This window comes from Lissotriton vulgaris, chromosome 2_1, assembly GCF_964263255.1.
Source record: "Lissotriton vulgaris chromosome 2_1, aLisVul1.2, whole genome shotgun sequence".
Taxonomy (NCBI): domain Eukaryota; kingdom Metazoa; phylum Chordata; class Amphibia; order Caudata; family Salamandridae; genus Lissotriton; species Lissotriton vulgaris.
Window position 1 is genome coordinate 428,484,463 of NC_141687.1, and position 24,356 is coordinate 428,508,818.

Here is a 24,356-nt window from a genome sequence, read left to right on the forward strand (position 1 = left end):
CTTTCCTGTTGCCGCTTCTGCCCCGTTCTCCGCTCCTGCCCCGTTCACCGCTCCGCTCTTGCCCCGTTCACCGCTCCTGCCCCGTTCACCGCTCCTGCCTCCTGCCCCGTTCACTGCCCCTGCCAGTTACCGCTCCTGCCCCTTCACTTCTCCTGTCCCAGTCACCTCTCCTGTCCCAGTCACCTGTCCTGTCCCAGTCACCTCTCCTGTCCCAGTCACCTCTCCTGTCCCAGTCACCTCTCCTGTCCCAGTCACCTCTCCTGTCCCGTCACCTCTCCTGTCCCGTCACCTCTCCTGTCCCGTCACCTCTCCTGTCCCGTCACCTCTCCAGTCCCGTCACCTCTCCAGTCCCGTCACCTCTCCAGTCCCGTCACCTCTCCTGTCCCGTCACCTCTCCTGTCCCGTCACTGCTCCAAAAACGTCAACTCTCCTGCCCAGTCACTTCTCCTATCCGTTACTTCTCCTGCCCGGTCACTGCTTTTATCTGTTCACTGCCCCTATCCGTTCACTGCTCCTGCCAGTTACCGCTCCTGCCTATGCCTAATCACCGCTCCTGCCCCATTACTTCTCCAGCTCTCGTCACCTCTCCAGCTCCCGTCACCTCTCCTGTCCCGTCACCTCTCCTGTCCCGTCACCTCTCCTGTCCCGTCACCTCTCCTGTCCCGTCACCTCTCCTGTCCCGTCACCTCTCCTGTCCCGTCACCTCTCCTGTCCCGTCACCTCTCCTGTCCCGTCACCTCTCCTGTCCCGTCACCTCTCCTGTCCCGTCACTGCTCCAAAAACGTCAACTCTCCAGCCCAGTCACTTCTCCTATCCATTACTTCTCCTGCCCGGTCACCTCTCCTGCCTTGTACCTCTCCTTTCCTGTCGCTCCTGTCGCCTCTTCTGTCCGGTCACTGCTCCTGCCCAATTCACTCTGTGTACAACATTAACAAATTACACAAGGTGGCAAATTCCCCACAGTACTCTGTCTGGGGAAAGCTCCTCCGTAATCACCAACTCCGATCTCACTGGCACTTGATATGCTAAAGGCAGAGGGCGGGCGCATTGTCATTCGAAAGGGGGTAATAATCAGCCTCAATCGGAATGAAAATGGGCCTGCCCTTGATCTGTGTGAGCTCAGGGAGGGGCTGCTGCAGCCTCTGGGAGTTCACAGAGAAGTGCGAATCGAATGAAAAAAGTTATCGTTTATAAATCGGGCTATTCTTGCCGTCCCGGGATGCTTTTTTGAAAGTAAGAAGTAGGGGAACGGGATGAAATTATTTTTAGAAGTAGGGGCACGCCATGCCCTTCCGTTACCGCTCACTTCTACCACTGATCACAGGATATGTCAACAATGAGTTAGAGAATGAGACGGGTGTAAAGGAGGAGCAGATAAGCACAGGAGAAGAGAACAGGGAGTTAGAGCAGGGGGTGGGTTGAAAAGAGAATCATATTTTCATGGGTGAACAGAACAGGGAGTTAAAGAAGGAGGTGGGTGGAAGAGATTAGCAGATCAGCACAGGATAAGAGAGGATAACAGGGAGTTAAAGAGAGAAGCGAGCAGCAGATCAGCAGAAGTTAACAGTAATTTAAAGAAGCAGTTGTTGAAGAGAGCAACAGATCAGCAGAGGAGAAGAAAAGAGTACTCTGATTTAGAGAAGGAGGTGGTTTAAAGAGCCGCATAGCAGCACAGGAGAAGTGAGGAGAACAGGGAGTTTGAGAAGTATTTGAGTTGGACGAGAGCATCACATCAGCACAGGAGAAGATTATATATTTTTTTTATAATGGTGCGAGGTGTAAGAGAGCAGCAGATCAGCACAGAATAAGATAAGAGAACTGGGAGTTAAAGAAGGAGGTTGGGTGTAATAGAGCAGCCGATCAGCACCGGATAAGAGAACTGGGAATTAAAGAAGGAGGTGGGTGGAATTGAGCAGCTGATTAGCACAGGAGATGATAAGTGGGATTTAAAGAGGGATGTAACTTTGAAGAGAGCATCAGATTAGCACTGCAAAAGAGAACATATAGCTAAAGAAGGAGGTGTTTTGTTTAGAGCAGCAGATTTGCACATGATAGGGGAAGAGAACAGGGAGTTAGAGAAGAAGATGGGTTGAAGAGAGCAGCAGTTCAGCTTTGTAGAAGAAAAGAGAACATGGATTTGGAGAAGGATGTTGTTGTAAGAGAGCAGCATAAAAGCACAGCACAAGATATCATGGAGTTAAAGAAGGATGGTAATGGAAGAAAGCATCAGATCATCCTAGGAGAAGCGAACAGGGAGTTAAAGAAGGAGGTGTTGTTGGAAGCGAGCAGCAGATCAGGCCATGAGAAGAGAACAGGGAGTTAAAAAGGATGCGTGGTGTAAGAGAACAGCAGATTGCCACAGGAGAAAAGAAGATTGTATTAGAGAAAGATGCTTATGTAAGAGAACATCCAATTTGCCCTGGAGAAGAAAACAGAGTTAAAGATGGATGCGTATTTGCAGAGAGCATCAGGTCAGCACAGGAGAAGAGAAGAGAACAGGGAGTTAGAGAAGGAGGTGGGTGGCGGAGAGGAGTAGATCTGCACAGCAGAAGCCAACAGGGAGTTAAAGAAGGATGTAGGGTGGAAGAGATTATCAGTTCAGCTCAGGAGAAGAGAATAGAACAGGGAGTTAGAGTATCAGGTGAGGTGGAAGGGAGCATCAGATCAGCAGAATTTAAAATGGAGTTAGCGAATGTGTGGGGTGGAAGAGAGCAGCGAAGAGAAGAGAGAGTTAAAGAAGGAGGTAGTTTGGAAGAAAGCAGCAGATTAGCACTATTGAAGAGAATAAGGAGTTAAAGAAGGAGGAGGGGTGTAAGAGAGTAGTTGATCCGCACAGGAGAAGAGAATAGTGATTAAAACAATGAAGCGTGTGGAAGAGAACAGCAGATCATCTTGTGACCAAAGAACATGTTTTTAATGAAGCAGGCGGGGTGGAAGAGAGTAACATATCAGCACAGTAGAAGAGAAGAGGGAGTTAAAGAAGGAGGTGTGGTGGAAGATAGCATCAGATCTACACAGGATAAGACAACATTGAGTTAAAGAATGTGGCGGTGTAAGAGAACAGCATATTGTTGGAGGAGACGTTAACATGGAGATAGAGTGAGGGCGATAGTGTGTGGGCAATAGATATAGTGAGTGCGATAGAGGGAGGGTATTAGATAGATAGATATAGTGAGTGCAATAGATGTGTAGATTGATGTAGTGATGGTGATAGATCGAATGATGGTGATAGATAGAGTGAGTGCAATACATAGATAGAGTGGGGGTGATAGCCAGATTGATAAACTGACGGTGATAGAGTGTGTGCTATGGAAAGATAGTGTGAGGGCGATAGATTTAGTGAGTGCGATAGATATATCGAGTGAGGCCGATAGATCAATAGAGTGAGGGCGATAAATAGATAGAGCGCGTAGATAGATAGATTGAGGGTGTTTGATCGATAGAGTGATGCTGCTAGATTGATGGAGTGTGTGTGATAGAATTATAGATTGAGTGCGATAGACAGAGATAGGGCGATAGATATATTGAGGCTTTTAGATAGAGTGCTGTGTATAGGTAGAGTGATGGTGATCGATAGATAGAGTAAGTGCGATAGATAGAGCGAGTGCGATACATAGTTATTGTCCGGTCGATAGATAGAGTGAGTGCGCTAGATAGAGTGTTGTTGATAGAGTTATGGCGATAGATAGAGTGAGTGCAATAGATAAATAGACAGATGTAGCTATTGCGCTTGCTCGACAGAGTGAGTGCCTTAGATAGATCGATAGAGAGTTAGATAGATTGTTGTGTGTGTTGTGGTGTTGTGTTTTCTGTGTGGGGGTTTGTGTGTGTGTGGTATTTTTTGGGGGGGTCGTGTGTGTGGGGGGGGTATGTGTGTGCGTGGTGTGTGTGTTTGTGTGTGTCGGTGTGCGTGTGTGGTTTGTGTGTGTGGGTGTGGGGGTTGTGTGTGTGGGTGGGTGTATTTAAGGGTGGTTGTGTGTGTGGTGTTGTATGTGTGTGGGATTGTACGTGTGTGTTGTATGTTTGGGATAGTGTGTGTTGTGGTTGTGAGTATGTGTTTGTTTTGTGTGATGTGTGTGTGTTTTTGTGGGTGTGTGTTGTTTTTGTGTGTGTTTGCGGTGTGTTGTGTGTTTTTGCATTCTAGTGTTTTTGTGGGACTCAGTGTGTGTGGTGTTGTCTGTGTGTGTGTTAGTGTGTGTTGCAGATGTTTATGGGGGTGTTGTGTTCGTGTGGTGGTGTGTGTGTGTGGAGTTGTAGTATTCAGTGTCTGTGTGTGTTTTTATTTCATTGTGTGTGCTGTTTGTAGTGTGTGTGTCGGTGTGCATGTGTGGTTTGTGTGTGTGTGGGGGCGTGGGTGTTGTGTGTGTGGGTGTGTGTGTGATGTATGTGTGTGGCATTGTTGGTTTTGTGTGTGTGGGGGAGTTTGTTTGTGGTGTGTGTGAGTAGTGTTTTTTGTGTGTGTGGTGTTAGTGTCTGGTTGTGAGTATATGTTTTGTGTGTTGTGTGTTTGTTGTATGTGTGTGTGTTTGCGGTGTCTTGTGGGTTTTTGCGTTCTAGTGTTTTTTTGGTGCTGGGTGTGTGTGGTGTTGTCTGTGTGTGTGTGTCAGTGTGTGTTGCAGATGTGTGTGGGGGTCTTGTGTGTGTGTGTGTGGTGGTGTGAGTGTGTGTGGAGTTGTAGTGTTTGTGTGTGTGTGTGTGTGTTTTTATCTCATTGTGTGTGCTGTTTGTAGTGTGTGTGTTGTTGTGTGTATATCCATGTAATGTAAAAGAAAATGGCGGATGTGCCAATGTCCCCTAACGATAGTTATGTTAGTTAGTGTTGCGGTCTAGTTTTTTTTTGCTTTTGTGTTCTTTTTAGATTGACGTGTGTCACAAGGCCTCATAAATAAGGCCCTATATATCAATAGTCCATGGCTGGGAGAAACACAAACTCAGGATATAAAATGTAATGTAATGCTTGGAGTTGTCTGTACTGATAAATCTCGCTGGCAAAAGCCGTTGCCCAATTACCTGTCCACATAAAATAAAAATCTGGATCTGCCTGTTACACCATGTGTCAAATCTATGACTAGACAAAACACAGATCTCTCCAGTACATGCAGTAACCACCAGTTATGTTACAATTATTACCCCGCCCTTCATGACTCCACCCCCTTTTTGATGCCACACCTTGACCCCCAATGTATGTATTTCCGAAGCGAAGTTTCTTCCAGCACTGGGTGAGATGGAAGATTGGCTGCCTTTCCAATAGTTAGAAACTAAAGAGTTTGTCCTAAGGTGTCCCTTTTTACGTCTGCATTGTCAAAAGTTGAAGAGAAATTGTTACTGGCTCACCGACATTATTGTGAACTTACTGTTCATGCCAACTTCAATCCCATCCCATCCTGTTCTCGCGGCCTCAAGGGCGTAGGGGAGGGGGGATTGTACAACAGAAATTACGGTCGGAAAAGACTGTCAGCAAAGCAAGGGAGAGCCGGGTGTGGGCGGCTGAGAGCACAGAACGCTGCGCTTCAAAAGGCCAATTTAAAAGGCACTGTCTCGTCAGCCAAATTGAATAATAAAACAAAAAAACGCGAGTGGTGACGCGAGTTGTGCGCACGCGCACGCCAACAAGATATAAGTTAGAGCTAACATTGCTAAGGCATGCCTGTAAATAAACATAAGGTTGGCATAGGTGTATTGAAGATTGAACAGTCAAACTGTAGGAGTAATGTAGCGTCTCATGTGGCCTACTATGTTGGTGTGCTGGCGACATGAGTCTAGGAGAGCGGCATTAAGGGCAAAACAGGGCGTGATCATGGGGTGGTAAAGGGAGAAAAAAAGAGGGGAGAAAACAGAGATGGTGACTAAAAGCAATGTGTAAGAGGATGAAAACTGTGCATACCGCTCGTAGTTTTGTTGGACGGCGGGAGAGAAAGGACCGGGCGTGTGAGAAGCAACGGTGCTTAACCGAACAGGAGAAATCGCTTTGTCACATGCTTGTCCAGCCCAGGCTGCATGGAGGAGTATATAAAATAAGGAGCGGGGTTTGCCTAAAGAGGTAAGGCACAAGCGGAAAATATAGGTTCAATAGGCCAGGGCAAGGAAGAGTGAGAACCGCGGTCCAGATCGGTCAAGCGTGAGAGGACGAGGAAGTTATGGTTGCCAGCTTGAAAGTAGATAAACCGACAGTTTGAAACCAAGCGGAGCGGGGGATATATACATATGTAATTCAGGCGGGTTGTGCCTGAAGGTATAAGGCACAAAATATGCATAATGGGCAGGTTGCGCCCGACAACATATGCCACAAATGGGAACTCTGTATCCGTTGGGCAGTAGTCTCGAGCGGAGAGAGACCCCATGTGTGTAGCATAGCTAAGCCAGCGTGGTAACAAGAGAAAGGGGGAGAGAAGGGTGAACCAGCGATGCGGAGGGGGCTGGGTAGGGACGGCTGGGGAGGGCCTAGACACGGTGTGGGAGGAGGGGGCTGGAGATGCGAGACACGGCCAGACCAACGCGAGAGCAGGGAAAGACACTGTATAGGGAGAGAGGGGAATTCCTTTGAAGTCTGATGCGGCGGGCGGGGGAGTGGCAGCTTTGAAGTATGATGGGTGAGGAGCAGGGGAGAGGCCTGTTTATGACCTGCGGAGTGCGTGAAGTGGCTGCTGGCAAATGGCTTTGATGTTCTTGGCTTGCTTTGTGGGAGGGGTCAGGGAGCGAATCGCTGTGTACACGCCTGGCTCTCACATGAACTGTATTCGATCCGCAGTGGGTAGAGTTTTGAAATCAACTTACTATAATCTCGCCGAACACAATGCTTACGCATTGCTTCAGCGAGACCTAAAAACCAATGTTAGCATAAATGAGAAGACCAAACCTTCAGATCCTTCAAAGACATCCCCAAAGATAACCTAATGCTTGAACTAATCTCTCACCCTATGAAATTCACTCCAACCCCTTTCAAAACAAAGTCGACAATTTGTTGTCTAAGTGAGCATCCACGTCCCAATTAATTAAAACATGCAAGTGCAAGCCAAAGGCTTCAGCACCCTGGTTGTCTAAAAACCTTTATGACAATAAACGAGCCATCCACAGACCAGAAAGAAAAATAGAACTCCTGAGGACCTCTTGATATTAAAGTTCCTCCATTCAACAGGCAGCAGCCTACGTTATGTACTATACCAGCATCATCAATGAAGCCACCAACAGATGCAGTAGGCTGTTTCAGAAAATCAAGCACTGCATCATCAAACCCCTGCCGGACCTGCCTATTCCTCATTTCACAGTAAAGTTCAATGCAATCAACTTGTTCTTCTGTAAAAAAAATACAGAAGATCTGAAAAGATGACACCAGGCCTTCAATTCTTACACCCATCTCTTTTCTTCAAATCCCACAAAGGTCAGCCTTCAAAGCCCGATCCCTCCAAGATCTTGCAGACATACTTGACTCACTCAAAAACACTTTATATGAGGATGATGTCTTACCATCAGCCTTCATCAAAGCTCTCTCTGGAGAAGCCATCTTACCCCTAATTAACATGGTTGTTGCCTCCCTCACTCAAGGCCTCGTTCCAGAAGCACTAAAGACAGGCCAAATCCTCCAGCTCCTAACATAACCCACACTAGACTCGGATGACTTAGCCAACTACAGGACCAATCCTCAACTACCATTCATCGGCAAGATCTTTGAAAAAGCGGCCTATGTTCAACTTCAAGACCGAAGCAATAATAACCATTTCTTGCACGACCACCAGTCTGACTTCAGATCATCCTGCAGCACAGACTGCTACCTTGCAAGTCGTAGATGATGCCCTCTCCACCACAGACGAAGATGACCTCCTGCCTCCTGATATTGCAGGACCTCTCAGGGGTCTTTGATAGAGTTGACCACCCTACCCTCACACACACCCCCCGGGAGTCTACATTGAGATTCTATGTCAGGACAGGAGGCTCCGATTATGCTTTCTCATTTCTTTAATGAAATGCTCAGCAGCCAATAACAATAAACAAAAAACTACATTTCCCATGAACACCAGGGAATAACCAAAAAGAGTAGTGTATAAAAGGACCCAACATCAGTCTGTCTTCCTCTTTCTTTGCTGCTCCGCAGCCAGTTAAGTGCATTTTTTCTATGCTCAGCATATTGTTACTTGGTTGACTTTATTGCTTCTCTTACCTGTTGTGCTTTGCGCATTTGGGGTTCACGTGTTTGGGGCTTCGTCTCCGTTCTGCCTACGTGTTTTATCTCTTTCCATTTGGAGCGTGTGTTTCACCTCCGTTTGTTCCGAGCGCTGTCTCGCGCTCGTGTACTTTGGTGGAGCGGGAGCAGGGGTTTCCGTTTCCTTAGGGGAGCGCGAGCGCTCTCGAGACGGTGTTTAGTGACAGGCGACAGTCGCGCATGCGCACTGTCCTATTTCCGATTTTTGGAGTTTTCTCCTCAGAACTGGTTGAGTGACGACGTTCTTGGCGTTCTGCCCACGGCCTGTCTCCAGACTTTAACCCCGCCAGACACCGAGGTCTCTTGAAGGCTTGGGTTGCAACATTGTGGCATAGGCTCTGCCTAGAGTGTCTTTGTACTGTGCAGGCTTTGGCTCCCTCCACACTTGAACTTTTTTTCTTAGAAGTCGGACCCGGTCCAACTTCGTTCAAAGCCTGCTTTGGGGTTCCACACTCCCCCTGACTGGTGTTTTGACACCCCGGATTTCAGTCGTCTTGTGGGCATTTATTTTTCTACTTGGTAGAATGGCGGAATATTATGACGCTGATGACGACTACTGTTATGATGTCGAGGAGGATGACTCCTTGGAGCAGAATTTGGTGGAACAGTTGGACAGGGGGGTCCAACAATATGTTAACAAGGCACTGGTGCGTGCAATCAATCCCCTCAAGCGTCACCTGAATCTTTATGCTCAACAGCAGGGTTGGCTTCCTGCTGCCAAGAAGTCGGCTAAGTCGCCGGTCAATCCACATAAAGCAGACTTTCAGCGCCTTGCGCAGAGTTTGGCGACGGCTCCTTCCAATTCTCCTGCTCTGCATGAGTCGGAATCTGATAATGCCCACTCTTCCCCGTCTGCTTCTCCGCCTCCACGGAAGAGGGTCTGTAAGGAGCATTTTGTGGACGCCCCTGAGCGTCCTCCGGTGCTTAATTTCGAACCGGCGGATATAATCCATCCGAATTCATCCACCTGGATGCCTTCTCCTGCAGTAGCTGCCTATATTGAGACTCACATTCGTCAACCTTTTGAGGCCTCGGTTCGGGCACGTTTGCGCTCGGAGTGCCCGAGACCGGAATTGGCGGACCATTTAGCCGATACTCCTGAGGTGGACCCCATGATGATCACATACCTCAAGAAGTATGCTAAAGATCCGAAGAAGGGCCTGGATAGGTCTTGGCAGTCCTGTCAGGACAAGATGCTCGACTTGTTGGCTCCGCTCACCAAGATATTGGATCTCGGCTACAAGGCTGAGGAGGCTTCTGCTCTGATAAACCCAAAGGAATTGATTGAATGGGCCCAACGGGCCATATGTTACCTGGGTAATGCTAATTGTGCGATGTCGGCTGAACGCCGCAGGTCCATCCTCCTCAAGCTGGATCCGAAACTTTCGGAATTGGCCACTTCTGAGTCTGGTCCTGAGGCTCAAGGACTGTTATTCGGCCAGCCGTTCCTGAAGGAACTCACCCGTTTCGTTTCTACGTTCAGCGGGATAGACAAGGCGCAGGCCTCCTTAAGACGGGCAATGCGCCCGGTTTTTGCCAAGGCCGGACGAGGTAGGGGACGCTCGTTCGGCCGTGGCTCTGCGAACCAGTCCCAGAAGGGCAATTTCTCTCAGCAGAGAGGTTCCTACGATTCCGGCTACTCCACCCGAGCCAACTTCTACCCCTCAAGGAAAGGAAAAGGCCAGTACGGAAAGGGCCGTTCTGGCGGCCAGCAAGGACAGTACCACAATGCCTCCTCTACAGGTGAGCCTGATTCATGCATGCGATGTAATGTTGGGGGGGTCGCATTCAATTTTTCCTGCACAATTGGCGCATGATCTCAAGCGATGCCTGGGTGCTACAAACTGTTCAGGGGTTCAGAATAGAGTTTTATCATCCGGTCCATCAGTCCCGTCCCCCCCCTGTTTGCATTTTCCTCTAAAAGACCAGGTTTGTCTTTCCGAGGAAATAGACACCCTCCTCAAGAAAGGGGCGATTGTTCCAACGACCCGTCATCCCTTGGGGTTTGCCAGTTCAGTCTTTCTGGTCGAGAAGAAAGGGGGAGGATCCCGCCTAGTTCTCAACCTGAAGGACTTCAATGGAGGGGTAGTCTATCGTCATTTCAAGATGGAGGGCATCCATCTTCTGAGGGATCTTTTGAGAGAGGGAGACTGGATGGTCCGTCTGGACCTCAAGGATGCATACCTCTCGATTCCGATTTACAAACCTCATCGCCGTTTTCTCCAGTTTCTCTGGCAGGGAGTTTGGTACGAGTATCAGGTTCTCCCGTTCGGACTGTCGTCGGCACCGTGGTGCTTCACGAAACTGTTGAGACCAGTTGTGGAACATCTACGGTCTCGGGGTGTACGTTTGATTATTTATCTGGACGATATCCTCCTTATGGCGGACTGTCCTCTTCAACTTCAACGTCATCTGAATTGGTCCATCGCTCTATTACAGTCTCTAGGTTTTCTGATCAATGTTCAGAAGTCGGTTTTGGTCCCTGCCCAATCTATAGACTTCCTGGGTTTCCAGATCGATTCGATAGCTTGTCAACTTCTCTTACCCAGACAAAAGATGCGTTACATCAAGAGAGAGTTGACGTCTGTTATTTCCAGACCGACTGTGTCGTTGAGGTCGTTGGCACGAGTAGTAGGTCTACTGGCATCGTCCATTCAGGCAATATTTCTGGGTCCCCTGCATTACAGGGCAATGCAACGACTGAAAATTCTGCATCTCCGGAAAGGCCTCGGGTATTCCGATCAGATTCCCCTTACGGAAGAGGTCCGTTGGGAAATGCAGTGGTGGTTGGACCACATGGAGGCCTGGAATGGTCGAGCCCTCTTCGGTGTGTCCCCAGATCTTGTGATAGAGTCCGACGCCAGTCGGTGGGGTTGGGGAGCCCGCTGCGGCTCGATCTCGACCGGGGGTCGTTGGTCCCCTCAGGAATGGACTCTGCATATCAACTGTCTGGAGCTCCTAGCGGGTTCCTTTGCGATCAAATGTTTCTCCCCCCGACAACCGAGTTGTTGTGTCCTTCTCCGGATGGACAATGTGTCGGCGGTCCGCTACGTGAACAAACTGGGCGGGACCAGGTCCAAAGTGTGGATTTCTGGCACTTCTGTCTGCAGAACAAGATCACTGTTATTGCGGAGTATCTTCCGGGATGCCACAATCAGATAGCGGACTGGCACTCCAGACATCTCCGAGATTACAGCGATTGGAAGCTTCACCCTCGAGTCTTCCGTGCTCTCCATCGGCGTTGGGGTCCTTGTCAGCTGGATCTGTTCGCCTCTCGCCTCAATGCGCAGCTTCCGCATTTTTACAGTTGGAGGCCAGACCCTCAGGCTCTGGCCACGGATGCTTTTCTCCAGCAGTGGCCGTCGACCCTTTGCTATGCCTTTCCTCCTTTCCTAATGATTCCCAGGGTGTTGGCTTACTCCAAGCGGTTTCAGACGGATCTGATTCTGATTGCCCCTCTCTGGAGGGCTCAAGCGTGGTTTCCGGTGCTTCTGGAAATGTGTTCGGCTCCGCCGTTTCTCCTTCCCCCATTATGGAATCTCCTATTGGATCCTCTCGGAGATCCACATCCCCTGATCCTCTCAGGCTCCCTACAACTACTCGCGTGGAGGATCTCGGGGATCGTTGGTCGATCCCGGGCCTTTCAAGCGACGCTTCCAAATTCCTTAGTGAGGTATGGGCTCCCAATACTCACAAACGGTATAAAGGGTCTTGGAAGCGATGGTGCGATTGGTGTGCTCAACAACAAGTTGATCCCATTTCAGCGGATGTCAGTATGATTGTTAATTTCTTGGCCTCTTTAGCCACCGCTGGTTTGGCTTATTCGACTATCGGGGGTTTCCGATCGGCTATTTCAGCGGGTCATGCCCACATCGATGGGAAACCTGCGGGTGAACATCCTTTTGTGTCCAGATTGCTTAAAGGGGTTCGTTTTGCAAAACCTCCCACTCCGAAGTATGTTACCTTATGGGATGTTTCAGTTGTTCTCAGGTTCCTAGAAGCCTGGCCTGCAAATTCTTTGTTGTCTCGCAAGCAATTATCAGCGAAGTTAACAATGTTAATTTGTTTGGTTTCTTGTAAACGCGTGTCAGATGTGCACGCTTTGGATCTTGCGGGTCGCAGTTTTACTCCTGAAGGGGTTTCTTTTCGCCTTTCCAGGCGTACAAAATCTAATACGCCTTCTATTACTTATCCTTCTTTTCCCTCTCATCCCAACCTTTGTGTGGTGCAATGTCTAAAGGATTACGAGGTGAGTACCGCTTCTTTTCGCTCAGACATGCAGGGTCAACTGCTGATTGCTTTGCAAAAGCCTTTTCGCCCCGTCTCTCCAGCTACTTTAGCGCGCTGGGTGCAGTGGCTTATGTCTGAAGCAGGTATTGATGTTTCGGTGTTTGGCGCACATTCTGCACGTGGTGCGATGGCGTCCAAAGCCTATTCCATGGGTGTTACTTTGTTTGATATAATGAAAGCTGCAGATTGGTCTTCTGCTTCTGTATTTAAAACGTTTTATTTTAAACCGATTGATTGTGTTGCTTCTGTGGTGGTGGATCAGCTTTAAAAAAGCATAATCGGAGCCTCCTGTCCTGACATAGAATTCAAAATTTGCAAACATTCGTGACAAGAATTTTCAATTCTATTAAGGACTAGGAGGCGAGGATTATCCCACCCGTGTTTCATATTTATATGCTAATGTATTATGACTGTATACATGCAATTGCAAATATTTCACACCTTGTTCTCCCTCCCTGATTTGCTCTAGACAGTATTATTACTTTGGATATTATGGCTCTATATCTTTTTCCAGGTTCAGACCAGAAGTGATGGCGTTTGTCCCTTGGCGGAATCTATTTCTCCTCCTGGTTTCTGGACCCGTGGTTCTTCGGCTGCCTACTTCAGGATCCTCTGGATGACGGTGGCTTGTTTGGAACTGTTGTTCCTGTTGTATCTGGGATTTTACTTTGACTTGAACTTTTTTCCACAAAGAAAGAGGAAGACAGACTGATGTTGGGTCCTTTTATACACTACTCTCTATGGTTATTCCCTGGTGTTCATGGGAAATGTAGTTTTTTGTTTATTGTTATTGGCTGCTGAGCATTTCATTAAAGAAATGAGAAAGCATAATCCTCGCCTCCTAGTCCTTAATAGAATTGAAAATTCTTGTCACGAATGTTTGCAAATTTTGAATTCACCAGCAATATCCTTCTCTAGTTTTCCTCAAAACTTCCCATGTCCAGGTCACAAAAGATCGCCATTACTTCTGGATTTTCCCAGGGCTGTCTCCGGTCACCTTCAACCTATAAATGGAGCCACTTATGCTCTAAACACAGATAATATAATCAGGTCACACTGATATGCTGATGAAACACAACTTTACCTTAAAGTCTCCTCGGCTTCAAACATCCACCACCTCAAACACTGCTTGCACATCATCCAAATTGGATGATGTGCATACCTCAAGTTCAATGCCATCAAGACAGAATTCCTATTATTTGCTAAGGACAATAAACAGGATACAGCACCCACGCTTATCTTGCAAACAAACTCAGAATCTCCGGTGGATCTCAGCACAACCGTAGTCAGGATACCATCAGACTACACATAAAAAAGCAAGACAGATTTTTCCTCAATGCACCCAGGATCTGGAACAACATTACTGTATCAATCAGGGCGGCCACAACACTGCTGCAATTTAAGACAGAATCGAAGACTCACCTCTTTGGAAAACACTACACCACAATTCACAAATCCATCCACAACCCAGCTACCAATTCTCTTGTTGACTTTATGCTCATCTTTGACCAGGTACAGTGCTCTGCTGTCTTTTGGCTAGGTTCATATTATAGAAATACCTTCTACATACATAGATATACAAGTCAGGCAACTTGGCTTTGGGCTTCTATTGCTACTGGGTAGACCCATAGAGCATTTTACTGGTGGTTTAACAGTGCATCCAAAGCTTCAGGCACCTATCACTCCTGGGAGAACTCTATTGAGTGTTTTTGCAGGTGCCTTAAAGTGTCTGAGCTTCTATTACCCCTGTGTGGTCTTGACAGAGTGTTCTGCTGGTGCCGCCATGGGTTAGACCCACTATTGTACTTAGGTATATGATTCCAAAGAAAGTAATGATCATTTAATATCATTTTCAATTTAGATTTGCAATAAAGTCTTGGATGCTCTCAATTTCTAAAATGTCTGTCTCAGCCTAAAAGTTATATTGAATTGTAAATGCTGTACATTAAATAATACCTTCCACTCATGTTGTATTCAACTCGACTGTAAGATGTGGCCACACACCATTGCAGCACGTCTGGAGCACACTCTTTGAACCTCACAAGGAAGGCTAAACTCAACATTGAGAGAACACAGCAGCCAACATCTTCCATTCATCCAAACATTGGAAGATTGCATAACTACCTACTTGACCTGTTGGAGAGCACTTTGGTGCTTCGTCAGTAGGTAGGGAAGGCTATAGAAATGGGGCAATGGGGCCCGGGGGGGGATCCCGGTGTCAGCCTGTGTCCCCCTGGGATTGTTCGCGCGAATGGAACAACCCACGCGCAGGGGATTGTGGGTAGGGTTTGGATCGTGGGCGGGGGCAATCACGGAGGCGCGCGCAGGCTGAGGAGAGCGGCGCTGAGGGGAAAGTTGCGCAGCTTGTTTTTGCGTGTACTGGCACGAATTCTGCAGGCTTTTTGTTACTATAAAAGTAACGTTTGCGACACACAAGCGGTGATTTTGCCGTTTTCGGCGGAATGTCGGCGGAAGGTGAACGTGAGGACCGGCCGGTTGCTCAAGGTCCTGAGGTGACGGTGGCAGTCCTTCCAGGAGCACAGAGGCCGAAGAGGACGGCGTCGGACGGTGTCCTGGAGGCGGTGGCAGCATGTAGAGCTCTCCGGGGACGCCAGGCCAGCTACTCGGTTCCACCCCTTTCAGGCAAGTCCAGTGGGCGCAGGGGAAGGGCAGCAAGGAGAAGTCCAGCTGGCAGGCTGGTGTCCAAGAGCTGTCCAGCTTTATCTGCAGATGCTAGGAGGCGGCTGGGTGGGGCTAGACCTTCCCGGGTGAGCAGGCCTTTGAGGCAGTCAAAGGGAAAAGGGGCTGCACGGGACAGTGTGGGGGCACATGATACCTTGTCTGGCGGTGGAGCTTTTTGCACCCCTTTTGCCCCTCACATGGTTGGTGTGCCCTGTCTCCACAGCCTGCCGCGTGTGGGCGCTGGTGCCCTGCGGCCGCAAGATTTGTCTAGGGGTCTCCCCCCCCCCCCTGTGGATTTGGCCCCCCCGGTTCCTGCAGCAATCTTGTCTGCCCCCCTTGTGGACTATGACATCAATAGCGAGGATGAGGATGAGTTGGAGTTGTTAGACTTTGCAGGCAGTCACCAGCCTACTGTGGGGGATGTTGATGCGGAGGATTGCGATGACGGCCAGGTGTTGGAGTTTTCCACAGCTTTTTCTTGCTCCCAGAGAGGTACCCAGAGAGTTGGCAGAGGGGCTCGGAGCTCGCAGAGGCGACAATATGTGTTGTGTGACTTAAATGACAGGGTTCAGATTTTGCCCAGGCCCCAGCCTTCAAGGAATACTGCTGGGGTTGCTGTGGTTCCGGACCCCGAGGAACAGTGGCAGGTGTCAGCAGATGTAGCGCCTGTATTTCCTAGCTCTGGCACATCTTTTTCTCATCCGCAGGTCTCATTTGAATCGCCTCTGGGGCCGCAGAGAGGTCAGTAGGTATGGGTGGAGCACTCTGCCCCTATGCAGCAGGGGGCGGGCATACGTGGTCAAGTTCCGGCGGGTCTTTCTGGTAAGTCCACGGCTTCTGCCACGAGCGGGCGGAGGTTGCTTCAGCGTTCCCGAGCCACGGCGGCACCTGGCACATCGGGTTGTTTGCGCTCAGTACAGGTGCTTGCTTCTGCAGATTTATCTTGTCCAAGCGAATCAGGTGCGGATTTTGGAGCAACGGCCAGGTTGACCGAACTGTTACCTGTGTCCAATTGGGAATCATATGATGGGGGAATTGGGGATGGAGCGAGACCGGGTACCAGCAAAGACATTGTGCAGTTGAATGTGACACAGGATTATCACAATGAAGGATTACACTATGCTGCTGACGATATGGTGGTGGGAAATGTCTTGGACAGTGACGATGCTTCTATGTTGCAGGTTCGGGAACGCCCAACAAAGGGCGGGGTTTCCAATAATTGTTCTAGTCTGTTACAGAAGTCAAGAGCGGACTCATCTGCGGTTCTTGAGCGGAATCCGAGTTTTCAGCGACAAGATGACCTTCCGGATTTCTCCAAGCGGGCGGCCCAATTACCTTCAGGTGAGCCTTGTTGGTGGGCGGCTTGGTCTGAGTCAGCGGTGGGTCAGCAGGTGGGGGGGGAGGGGGAGCGAAGGAGTCGAGCGGGTACTGTCAATTCAAGCAAGGCCAGGAGGGAGTCGGTTTCAGAGGTTCCTTGTGAAATTTCGGGTGGGAGGGATTCTCTCACAACGCCTTCTCGGGACAGCACAGCTGTCTCATCTAATGTGTCTGGTTCTAGTACTGGACAGAAGAAGCTGCCTTATATGGGTTTGGCCATGCCGCTTGGTATACACCTTTCCGACATGACTAGACAGCGTATTTGGCGGCATGAATTTGTGGATGTGTTTAAACTGTTGCATAGGGACATTCAAGCTAAAGAGGGTTCCAAGGAGGAGGAGTGGGAGATTGCTCGTAGGCCACGGGTTCCTCGCTCTATAGAAAACTGGACTGCTGCATTTTTAATTTATGCTAGTGTATACTGTGAAAAATATCAAGACAGGGCGGTGTCCTTATTTAAATATATGGATACCATACGCAAAGCTTATTTGCAGTTTGGAGGGTATGCATGGCTGAATTACGATGAGGAGTTTAGGGCGCGGGTGGGTTTGTTTCACGATAAGCCATGGGGGGAGGTGGATCAGGAACTTTGGCTACAGTGGATGTCAGTTGCACAGCCTAATGCTACCCTCCACACCGCAAGTGGTTTGCCTATTGCATATCGGCCCTTTCTACAGCGTCCCGCCCACGCAGGGGCGGGTATGGTTGATAGGGGACAATTGCCTCCCTTGGGTGCCTGCTGGAATTTTAACAGAGGATCTTGCCTTAGGCAGCTCTGTAGGTTTAAACACGAGTGCTCCCAATGTGGTGGAAAACACGCAGTTACTCAATGCCTTGCCCAACAACCCGTTGGTGGGACAGGAAATTTCCAGCGAGGGGGTGGGGGGGCTTTTCCAGCAATTATGCCAAAGGGCTCCTACACCCATTAGGTTGCAAGCCTTGTTGCCATGGTTGGAGCTTTACCCGGATTTTGAGGCAGCATCGAAACTATTTTGGGGGTTTTTGGAAGGTTTTAGAATTGGTTATCAAGGGCCTCGTTCTTTGCGTTGGTCGGACAACCTGAAATCGGCCAAGGAGCTCCCTCATATTGTTCGGAAGAAGTTGTTGAATGAGTTGCACGCTGGTAGGATAGCAGGACCGTTTCCACATTGTCCATTGTCTAACTTGATAGTGTCACCTTTGGGGGTGGTGCCCAAGAAGTCGGTTGGAGAGTACAGATTAATTCATCATTTATCATGGCCAGAAGGTCAATCTGTCAATGACTACATTTCTCCTGATGATTCCAACGTGTCCTATGCGTCTGTGGATGATGCACTTCATATGGTGAGACTAGCTGGAGCTGGGGCTGAATTGGCTAAGTGTGATGTGCAGTCCGCTTTCCGTTTGATTCCGATACACCCCACAGATTTTGAGCTTTTGGGGATGCATTTTGATGGTGCCTTCTATGTTGATAGGGTACTTCCCATGGGTTGCTCGATTTCTTGTGCCCTTTTTGAGAGTTTCAGTACTTTTTTGCAATGGTGTTTTGTGCAAATTAGTGGTCATCAGGCAGTTTGTCACTACTTGGATGATTTCTTCTTCATTGGCGAGGCACAGTCAGGTCAGTGTGGTAAGGCAATGCAGTTTTTTCAGCGTTTGGCAGAGGTTTTTGGTGTCCCACTGGCTCCTGAGGAAACGGAAGGGCCTTGCACTCAAATCACATTTTTGGGGATTGAGATTGATACTACGGCCATGATGGCCCGCTTGCCGCGTGACAAGCTCTTGGAGATCCGTTCATTTTTGTTGGAAGTTCTGGATAAAACGAAGATTGAGCTTTGGCAAATTCAGCGTTTGCTGGGCTATCTCAATTTTGCTTGTCGGGTGGTGCGGGCAGGGAGGACGTTCTGTAGGAGGCTTGGCATGGCAATGTCTGGGGCCACCCTTCCGCATCATCGTGTTCGGCTTTCTAAAGCTGTCAAAGAGGATCTGCAGGTGTGGGTGAGATTTTTGGAGGATTTTAATGGAGTTTCGATCTTTTTTCTGGAAGATGACACGATTTGGCAGATACAGATTTTCTCCGATGCCTCTGGTAAGAATGGTTTTGGCATCTTTTGGGAGGGACGTTGGTGTGCGGAGCCTTGGCCGAGCAGTTGGTTACAGCAAGGTCGCAGCATTGCTTTTTTGGAACTTTTTCCTCTTGTGGTGGCTTTGTTGGTTTGGGGGGAGGAAATGCGTGACAGATGTGTGTTGTTTCACATTGACAATTTGGCTGTGGTTCACCTTATCAATAAGCAAAGGGCAAAAGACCTGCGGGTACTTCAGCTGTTACGACAATTTATGCTACAGAGTTTGAAGTACAACATTGTTTTCAAGGCCCGACACATCCCGGGGATCAATAACTCAATTGCCGATGCTTTGTCTCGTTTTGATTGGCAGAAATTCCGGGAGTTGGCGCCAGGAGCGGATATATGCAAGACTGCCATTCCGCAAGACATCTGGGTCCTGGGGCACTCCGAATAACTGACCTGGTGGAGAACTCTATTGCGCCTTCCACCAGACGCAGTTACCGCCAAGCCTGGTTTGAATATGTATCTTTTGCTGAATCTCATAAAAGTCCGGGGCTGGTTCTAGGGAACAGATCTCTTATGTTGCAGTTTGTCTTACATTTGATTAATAAAGGTCTTTCCCATACTACTATTGCAGGGAAGTTGGCTGGGGTTTCCTTTTATGGTCACTTGTTTTTGGGGAAGGATTTGGTTACAGATGTTCTCCTGCGGCGTATGTTACAAGGTTTTAAGAAGGAGTTTTGTCACAAGGTGCGTGTGCGGGAGCCAATCACTTTTGAATTGTTATGTGTGTTATTGGGGCATTTGCCTGTTTGTTGCTATGATTCTTGGGAAGTTTCTCGTTTCCGTCTTTGCATGATTTGGTTGTTTTTTGGTGCTTTTCGGGTCTCGGAGTTGTTGGGGCTCAAGGGGCAGATGGGAATACATTCTGGTGACATCAAAATTCAGGAGGGTGTTTTACAGATATGGCTGGGTCGTTCCAAGACAGATCAGTTGGGTAAAGGGATTTTGATTTCATTACATGCCAGCGGATTGGAAGAGTGTTGTCCAATTGCGGAGTGGTTTTCTTTGCGTCAATCACCTGATTTTCGAGATGGGCCCATTTTTATTCACAAGGTGGGTGGCAATATTACTAGTTTCCAGTTTTTGTCGGTGTTGCGGAAAACGCTGTCATTAGCTGGGAAGAACCCCTTACTTTTTGGGACACATTCTTTTCGCATTGGGGCAGCGACCGAGGCTTACAATTTGGGTTTCGGTTGGGAAGGTATCAAGAGGATTGGTAGGTGGAAGTCTGGGTGCTGTGCTCGATATGTGCGGATGTAAGTTTATATGCTGTTCTAAATGCCTTTGTTCTAACACCATTTTTTCTGTCTAGGTCGGGTTTACCATTCATTGTCCAGGGGAAAAAACACCACGTGGCTGGTTGGACATTCTTTTATCAAGTGGGCAGCGTTTTTTGCCGAAAAACAGGTCTATGGCAGAGAACTCTGTCTACCTAGCAAAAGGCATGAACTCCTATGGAATGGTCAAGGTGGGATGAAATGGTCCCAATTGTTTCCTTTGTTATCTAGGTTATCGTCAGTCAGAGGCATTCCAAACCTACTTATTATTCATTTAGGTGAGAATGATCTTGTACAACTATCTGGTTTATCATTGTTGAAACAAATGCAACTTGATCTAGCTGTGATTTCAGAAAATTGGTCAGGGACTACGGTGGTGTGGTCAGAGTTTGTTTATCGGCACCATTGGGTGGGCGCACGAAACCAAGCTGCAATTGAAAAGTCTCGGAGAAAACTAAACAGGGCAATGAAGTGTTTCTGCAATCACATGGGTATCAAGGTTTTGTGCCATGCTAACATCACAGGTACGGACATGGATCTGTTTCGTCAGGATGGGGTCCATCTTTCTGACTTGGGCCAAGCCTATTACTTGTTGGAGGTAAGGGAGTTTTTGTCTGCTTTCTGGGGTGACAATCTGTGGTGCTCGGCCAAACGTGAGATGTAATTGTAAGGTTTCTTTCTGCTCTTTTCAAGGGGGGTGGGGACCAGGAAAACTCGTTGGTTTTCCTGGGTGGCGCCTTTTTGGGGATGGGATGGTCAGGACCGGGCTCATCCTTCCCTATGGGTGGGGGGGGGGGTAAACGAAAAATTGGAAGGAGGTAATAAACCAGGGCATTGTTCTGTTCATTGGGGAAATTGGTGATGCAAGGTTTGTGGGGAAGTTTGAAATGTTTACTATTTAAAAGGTTTTACATAAAGATTGTTTTTAATGTACAATGTTGCATGGCTATACTGTTTACCTGTCTTAAATAAAGTGACCTTTTATGCTAAGAAAGTTTAAAGGTGTGGGTTGTTCTTTTTGCGCGATACAGTACCTAAAACCAGCACGCTACCAACCACGCGTAACAAACTGAGCAGGTACTTATTCTGAGACTCAGAAAGCGCTTTATGGCCCGGAAAGGGCTCTACAACAGTGTACTACTGGTTGGCATTAAGCCCGATGGGCGGGATGCAGGATGGACACAGTAAAAATCTCGTAATTTTTTTTGTAAGAGAATTATCAGACGTAATGGTTTCCTGTCGGGGTAGGGTAGACACCAGCAAATATTGCAAAAAAACAGCAAAAGGTGATATTTTCTCCTCATTAAAATAGTAATTTTTAAATGTTTGAATTTGCTTTAAATAAGAAAATACAAAGGGAAATCACATAAAATATATTTATGGCCGTGTAAAATGTTACTGAGGATTATACGAAATAGATGCCAATCTGTCAGGATAAACAGGACCACATAAGATTTTCTTTTAAACCGGATTCAAGTAAGCGGACCCTGGCCGTTCCGAACCTAAAACCACAAAAAAATGTGTGTATTTTGCTTTGAGAAAGGCGGCTATCCCTGAATCTCAGGGTGCGTTCACTGTTATGACAAGAGGCGAGACACATTGGAAATACAGCGCTGTGAGTTTACAGGAGAGACACGTTGAACGACTACAGGAGAGACACGTTGAACGACTACAGGAGAGACACGCTGGACGTCGGAGCTACGAGCAGACGTGCTCGGGTGAGTGCTATCGACCTACAGGAAGGGGGTATAGAGAGTTCTAGGTACACCTGACCTGGCTGCTCTCGAGACATGCTGAACTAGCAGACTTGTGGAATACTGTCTAGGAAGCTGCCGCGCGTGTCATCGGGGCAGATAGGAGGGCGCAGAAGCATCCTGGGAAATGGGCTTGCTTACATCTGTGCTGCTGCAAAATCGGAGAAGGAAAACAAAAGTCTTGCTGTTTGCAGGGCATGGAGACGTTGTCCTTTTGTGTGGAGAACCCCACTCCGGGCTAAAGTCAAACTTGCAAGAAATGTACTCACCCTCTGGGGCCCACGGCTTTCCACATCCGTGTTGCTTCCTCCTCGTGTTAAACTGAATTACAGTCGAATGCTTAGCACCGCCCCCTGCAGTCTTAAAGGGAGCGCAGGATCTCTTAAAACTGGCAATACAACACGTTTATGGGAATGAGAATCACAGACATAGTGGTCTGTCGACCTCAGCAAGCCACCATCCCAGTGATAGGTTCAATTACTAGTGGTGCGCAATTTTTGACCTACTTTAATAATATTTATGAGGAAGGTCGATTTGCGAACCGACCCATAGCTACTTAAGTCAGTTCACAAATTACCACACTGGCCGCAAAATACAGTATTTTGCGACCAGTGCAATGCACATTTGTCTTTTAATATTGTTTACAAAATTCAGCACTACCAGTTAGGATGCATTTACTCTCCCATGTTTGTTGTCAGGTCTGAATGCAAAGAAATGGGAGGAAAACGTCCTGGTGGCTGAACCCCATCCCTGTGTCGTTGAGGCATGTTAGGCCTGTTTATATTTTTTTATTTGGTTTATTTGTTCTTAAAAAACAAACACCAAACGTGAGGATTTGTTCCTGAAAAACAAATCAATGTCCCTGATATGCACCCTTCCATGGCACTTCCATTAAGGAAAGATGGTGTCAGAAGCCCTACCCTTAATAGGGAAGAATTTCCAAAGCATTAAACTTGTAGTCTTGTGAGATCTAGTCCACCATCAATCAATCAATCAATCAATCCATTTGTAGAGTGCACTACACACCTGTAAGGGGTCTCAAGGTGCTGGGGGGTTGGGGAACGCTGTTACTCCTCGAAAGGCCAGGTCTTAACACCTTGGCTGCTACTTGAATTTTTCCCCTGTGCTGGACATTCCAGAACAGGGTGTGGTCGTGACGGAACCATTCCATCATCAGCACAGCTCAGCCGTGACTGATGACGGAATGGTTCCGTCACAAACATCGAAGGGGTTAAGGAGTCTTCTGAAGGTCAGCAGGTCTTTGGTCTGCCATAGGTGGATGGGGAGGGTGTTCCAGGTCTTGGCAGCGAAGTGGGAGAATGATCTGCTGCCAGAGGTCCCTCTATGGATACGGGGGACTGTGGCGAGGGTGAGGTCGGCGGAGCGGAACTGGCGGGTGGGGGTGTAGAAGCTTAGTCGTCTGTTGAGGTACTCTGGTCCGGTGCTGAGGAGTGCCTTGTGTGCGTGGGTGAGGAGCTTGATGGTTATCCTCCTGTTGACATGGAGCCAGTGCAGGTCTCTCAGGTGGGGTGTGATGTGGCTGCGGTGAGGGATGTCGAGGATCAGGCGTGCCAAGGCGTTCTGGATGCGTTGAAGCCGTCTCAGGAGTTTGGCCGAGGCTCATGCGTAGAGGGTGGTTCTGTAGTCCTACCTGCTGCTGCCGAGGGCCTGGGAGACCGTTCTTCTCGTTTCGGTGGGGATTCACTTGTAGATCCTGAGGAGCATGCAGAGGGTGTTGAAGTAGGAGGACAAGACAGAGTTGACCTGCTTTGTCATGGAGAGGGTGGAGTCTAGGATGACCCTTAGGATGCGTGTGTGGTTGGTGGGTGTTGGAGCTGTTCCCAGTGCTGTCGGCCACCAGGAGTCGTCCCAGGCCGAGGGGGTGGATCCGAGGATGAGGACCTCCGTCTTGTCCGAGTTCAGCTTCAGTCGGCTGTTGCTCATCCATTCAGCCACAGCATTCATTCCTTTGTGGAGGTTGGTTTTGGCGGTGTGGGAGTCCTTCATGAGGGAGAGGATCAGTTTAGTGTCGTCGGCATAGGAGATGATGTTGAGGTCGTTCAGTCAGGCGACGAGTGCGAGTGGTGCCATGTAGATATTAAACAGCATTGGGCTAAGGGATGATCCCGGGGGTACGCCGCAGATGATTTCGGTGGCTTCGGAGCGGAAAGGGGGTAGGCTGACGCTCTGTGGTCTGCCGGAAAGGAAGGAGGTGATCCAGTCCAGGGCCTTTTCTTGGATCCCAGCGTCGTGGAGGCGTTTTCATAGTGTGCTCCTGCAGGCCGTGTCGAAGGTGGCTGACAGGTCCAGGAGGATGAGCGCTGTGGTTTCTCTGTTGTCTAGCAGGGTCCTGATGTAATCGGTGGTGGCGATGAGGGCAGTTTCGTTGCTGTGGTTGCTTCGGAACCCGGACTGGGAGGGGTCCAGGATGCTGTTCTTCTCGAGGTAGCGGGTCAGTTGTTTGTTGACGGTCTTCTCGATGACCTTCGCCGGGAACGGGAGCAGGGAGATGGACCGGAAGTTCTTGAGGTCCTTGGGGTCCACCTTGGGTTTCTTGAGCAGGGCATTGATCTCAGCGTGCTTCCAGCTCTCCGGGAAGGTTACCATCTCGAAGGAGATGTTGATGACTTTCCGGAGGTGGGGTGCGATGGCTGTGCTGGCTTGGTTGAAG

General features: G+C 48.6%; 1 protein-coding gene and 1 pseudogene across 3 annotated transcripts in view; both read right to left on the reverse strand.

The window, feature by feature from the left end:
• Nucleotides 1-7,501, reverse strand: part of LOC147730514 (uncharacterized) — a 32,878-nt pseudogene extending 25,377 nt beyond the window's left edge.
• METTL21A (methyltransferase 21A, HSPA lysine) overlaps nucleotides 1-24,356 on the reverse strand; it is a 196,864-nt gene that overhangs the window by 82,946 nt on the left and 89,562 nt on the right. The window contains exon 1 of one of the 3 annotated variants that reach the window (XM_086955328.1): nucleotides 21,955-22,061. The exons of the other annotated variants lie outside the window; for them this stretch is intronic. The gene's annotated coding sequence lies outside the window, so the exon portion shown is untranslated. Of the gene's footprint in view, nucleotides 1-21,954; nucleotides 22,062-24,356 lie in introns of those variants that run through there. 3 annotated transcript variants of the gene reach the window in all.